The following is a 5,321-nucleotide window of genomic DNA, read 5'->3' on the forward strand; positions in this document are numbered from 1 at the left end:
CTCATCTCCTAATCTCCTACCGGTTCGTGTTTTTATGGGCAATCTGTCACCAGATGTTTTCAGCGACTGATAGATCTGCCCAAAACAACAGACTGTCTCTGTACCGACGTACACTAGGACAATTCAAGCAACATGTGGTCTCATGTTACTTTGTTGAAAGATAACGCCACGGAGACCCGTAATGTAGGGCACAGTCTGTAACCTCCCCCTCACTTATCGACCTTAATGACAGTGAAAAATTAAACCGCGTGTACCTAATGGAAGTTTGGGAAAAGCAATCGTCACCGAAGTTAATTTGTCGGTAAAGAGGGAGGAAAGGGTTACATCTAAATGAAAGGAAATATGCAAATGAAACTGCTCGAAATTAATTTTGAAAAGGGGTAAAGTTAATAAAGAAAGTAAATGTGCGGCCGTTACGTTGACAATTAACTAGCGGTAATTAGATATTTGAGATTTGGGGGAAATTACGGTCGCCAGTCCTATGGACAGTTACTATAGTAACTGAAAAAGAAAGGTTATTACACATATAATTAGCACTAGAAGCGTGGCAACTGAAGGTTGACACGTGTAGTGTGAAAAATGAAAGTTTGTCAGAAGTAATAAATTTCGCTACACTCTGACTTAATTTAGCAAAAGAATTAATGAAACCGGGAAATCGAAAGTTAATTTAGTGACTGAAGTTAATAGTGAGCTTTCTTTCTGAAGCACATCGAAATTCAATAAAATACGGTTAGTCTTGGACTACCTCAACAATCATTTCAAAAGCTACTTGAATCTACGCAATTTAGAAATAAGAGATTTAACTTTGAACTTGAATTAAATGATTCTGAACAATTAACAATAGTAAAATCTAGTACGTACCAAGCTGAGCTGCAGTCACAGGTAAGCTAAAATACGGTAACAAAACTCGCACTCTTAATTTGTGCTTGTGTAATCTAAATATTGTAGCCAGCTATGAATACCTTGACTGAACTTTGAAATTAAATCAGTGAAATCGAATGATGCTGGCGTTTGAATTTCAACGACACTCGGGTTCATTCCGGAAAAGGAAGGGACCCTGCTTGGTAATGCAATTGGGACAATGAGCAACAAAGGTTAATGCTACGTTGCTGTAATTTAGTTATGAAAATGGAACAGTTTGAAAAGCTGAGGTCTGCCATACAGTTCTAAAACTTTACGTGCTTCCAGTCTTCCTTGTTGGTTGATTGAAGGTTTGAAGCCATCGATCAAGGAGGTGGCGACAGTCACTTATTGTCGGCCGTCGCTGTTGCAGAAGCTGGATGTTGGCGCGCCTTCTTCTCGACACGGTCACCAGGCGAAACGGGCTCTTGATGTGCGCCAGCTAATGCTTCCCGTCCGCGACACCGTGTCAGAAACTATCATAACAAGTCGAGCGCAATTACATGCTGCCCAACCCCGAAAGCGCGGCAACTCCCGGGAGCGTCACACAACAAAAACATGGTTCAAATGGCTCTGAGCACTATAGGACTCAACTGCTGAGGTCATTAGTCCCCTAGAACTTAGAACTAGTTAAACCTAACTAACCTAAGGACATCACAAACATCCATGCCCCAGGCAGGATTCGAACTGGCGACCGTAGCGGTCTTGCGGTTCCAGACTGCAGCGCCTTTAACCGCACGACCACTTCGGCCGGCGTCACACAACACACCTGCTCCACTGCACCACCCCAGCCAGACTCTCCTCTGCCCGCGCTCCACGCGACCGAGTTCACACTACCAAAGATCCTAAACACTTTGGTACTCCACACGACCTATCGATGTATTCGTTCAATAGCATAGTTTTCCCTAGGCCAGACCCAGCGTATAAATACAAATAATATTCACAAAACAAACCAATTATAAATCGACATAAATGCATATATATATATACAAATAGTAAAACAATTACAACATACAAAGACACAGAAATGTTATATCTTCAGGTAACAAAATAAGGAAAAAAATTTGCAGTGCAATAGATGGAAATAGGAGGATATGCATTTCCGGCGTTACAAGTCAACGGCCTAAACACATCAGAAATTTAACTGCTGCTGCCTAAATTAGCGACTATGCGAACAAGAGCTGTCCCAATGGCACCCCTGCTCTTTGCAGTGCCCGACGAACCAATCGGTACCAAACAACTAAAGTGTTGTGCAACATTATGCCTCCTCGCAACATGTGACGAAACGAGTCATAAGGAAGTGAACGTCAATGTGACCTGGCATCTCAATGTGTCAAATTAAAATTACTGTATATCCACTAAAATTTCCAAGATAGCCTGTTTTTGTGGAACAGGAGATATAAGAACATTTCTGGACTTAGCCGACGCTCTATACACAAATTATTAACATATTTATGCGTCGTCGTGTTTAGCGATCATTAAAGTTTAAATGTTTGTTTATTTATGATGTATAAAAAGATTGTTAAATAATTTGTAATTTTGGTTAAACTGCGATATAACACAATTTGGCACACACTTATTTAACGACAGCATGCTGACTTTGCAGTAGCGATTAAGATGTAAAATATATTTAACATGATTTATTATGTTCGTAAAAAGATCGAAAAGTGTGCTTTGAGTCTCGTAGTGGCACGGCAATAAGAAGAATATGGGCACGTATTTGACTAACTTCGGAGATTTCCCTTCGAAACAAAACTAAAAGTAATAAAATGATAAAGTGTATACCTAGTTATGGAATGAGATGTACACATGAGTAGATTTAAGATTATGTATATTAAAAATTTGAAATATGAACAAAAGAATTTATTCCGATAAGTTAGGGCCAGGAAAGTAACGAATTTGATTACTGTAGTTGGTCATGTGACCAAGTTCTGGAGGGGGCAAGCAGAGTAGCGTCTTGGTCGTTCGCCGCTGTCGTTGGAGGGGCGAATAAGGGCTTCTGATCTTTGGCGCTGGAACAGCGGAGGTACTTTTAAATGAATGTCAGTGGAAGTTAGAAAACTATGTAAGGTGTCGAAATGTTTGCATGTGCTACAAACTCTGACCTACGTTACTGTTCGGATATTTCATTCGATGCTCCGCTTGCTTTGCTCTGCACTATACAGTGATTCATTTATCTGCTGCAGGTTTCAAAAGTGGTTCAAATGGCTCTAAGCGCTATGGGACTTAACACGTGAGGTCATCAGTTCCTAGACTTAGAACTACTTAAACCTAAATAACCTAAGGACATCACACACATCCATGCCCGAGGCAGGATTCGAACTTGTGACCGTAGCAGGAGCGCGTTTCCGGACTGAAGCGCCTAGAACCGCTCGGCCACAACGGCCGGCTGCTGCAGGTTTGCTTAGAAACATAGTTACGACCATCTTTTCGCACTTGATTTCCATTGATTCTTTACCTGCAAGTAAAGCTAAAAGTTGAACTGAAACCAACGCATTGTTACTTCATTATCATTTGGGATCACTACATTTCATTTGTAACAATTCAATTTAATATAGTTGAAAACATTTACGGAGCTCTATAAGTTTCCGCTGATTAATATGCTCAGCTAAATCATGCATAACTGTTTGAGCCAAAACGCTTCAGCATATAACCGACACTTAGATGAAGTCGAGCCAGAATTATTGTAGGTTATGCGCATGCCCAATCGCTACAGGTTGCTGCTGATAAGACCACAGTGAATATGCAGGTAGTTCACTAGTCAGGATGCCAGTGAGCTCGCAAACATAACACCATGCTGCCAAAACGACTATGTTAGACAGTGTTCCTGGTTGCATTCTGTGTTCCCACGTCTCGCCTTATGAGGGTACGTACTGCAACTAGGAACAATGTCGCACATGTCTTGCTGTTCCAGTTGCTATTGTGTGGGGAAGCGTAATGCTACATGGGCGCAATGACTTCCAGATCTTTGAACATGGTACACTCACTGGTCAAGATTATTGTGGCATTGTACTCCTGCACCGTGTGCGTCTCTGCAGGGGTGAATTCGACTCTGATTTGACTTTTAAGGATGACAACGTACGACCGCATTGAAGAGTGCAGGTGGAGTAGCTCCTGGAACGAAATGATATTCGGTGAATAGACTGGCTTTCCCGTTCCCCCGACTTAAATCCCATCGACCACGTGTGGGATATATTGAGGAGGCATGTTGTATCACTTTTTAACAATGAAATTACTCAACAACCGTGCAGTTTATGCGTTATTTTATTTTTACTACCAGTTTCGACAACGGCCTTGCCGCAGTGGATACACCGGTTCCCGTCAAATCACCGAAGTTAAGCGCTGTTGGGCGTGGCCAGCACTTGGATGGCTGACCATCCGGGCCGCCATGCGCTGTTGCCATCTTTCGGGGTTCACTCAGCCCCGTGATGCCAACTGAGGAGTTACTCGACTGAATAGTAGCGGCTCCGGTCAAAGAAGAAGAAAACCATCATAACGACCGGGAGAGCAGGGTGCTGACCACACGCCCTTCCTATCCGCATCCGCCGGCCGGAGTGGCCGTGTGATTCTGGGCGCTACAGTCTGGAGCAGTAAAGAATTCAATAATATCCAGTGAAGTTATTAGCGAATGCGAATGTGAAATAATCTGGGTTAAGTTAAGTATCAAAGGTGGGTCAGATATGATAGTCGGATGCTTCTATAGACCACCTGTATCAGCAACCGTAGTAGTTGAGCGCCTCAGAGAGAACCTGCAGAACGTCGTGAAGAAGTTTCGTGATCATACTATTGTAATAGGGGGAGACTTCAATCTACCAGGTATAGAATGGGATAGTCACACAATCAGAACTGGAGCCAGGGACAGAGACTCTTGTGACATTATCCTGACTGCCTTGTCCGAGAATTACATCGAGCAGATAGTTAGAGAACCAACTCGTGAAGCTAACGTTTTAGACCTCATAGCAACAAATAGACCGGAACTTTTCGACTCCGTGAATGTAGAAGAGGGTATCAGTGATCATAAGTCAGTGGTTGCATCAATGACTACAAGTGTAATAAGAAATGCCAAGAAAGGAAGGAAAATATATTTGCTTAACAAGAGTGATAGGGCACAAATCGCAGAATATCTGAGTGACCACCATCAAACGTTCATTTCTGAGGAAGAGGATGTGGAACAAAAATGGAAAAAATTCAGAAACATCGTCCAGTACGCCTTAGATAAGTTCGTACCGACTAAGGTCCAAAGCGAGGGGAAAGATCCACCGTGGTATAACAATCATGTACGAAAGGTACTACGGAAACAAAGAAAGCTTCATCATAGGTTTAAGAGTAGTCGAATCATAGCTGATAAGGAAAAGCTGAACGAAGCGAAAAAGAGCGTAAAGAGAGCAATGAGAGAAGCATTCAACGAATTCGAACATAAA

At 42.3% G+C, this 5,321-nt stretch overlaps 1 pseudogene; it reads left to right on the forward strand.

The window, feature by feature from the left end:
* The first annotated feature begins 4,184 nt into the window (after positions 1-4,184).
* LOC126413452 (5S ribosomal RNA) lies at positions 4,185-4,302 on the forward strand (annotated as a pseudogene).
* Positions 4,303-5,321: the final 1,019 nt, after the last annotated feature.

Source organism: Schistocerca serialis, chromosome 7, assembly GCF_023864345.2.
Source record: "Schistocerca serialis cubense isolate TAMUIC-IGC-003099 chromosome 7, iqSchSeri2.2, whole genome shotgun sequence".
NCBI lineage: Eukaryota > Metazoa > Arthropoda > Insecta > Orthoptera > Acrididae > Schistocerca > Schistocerca serialis.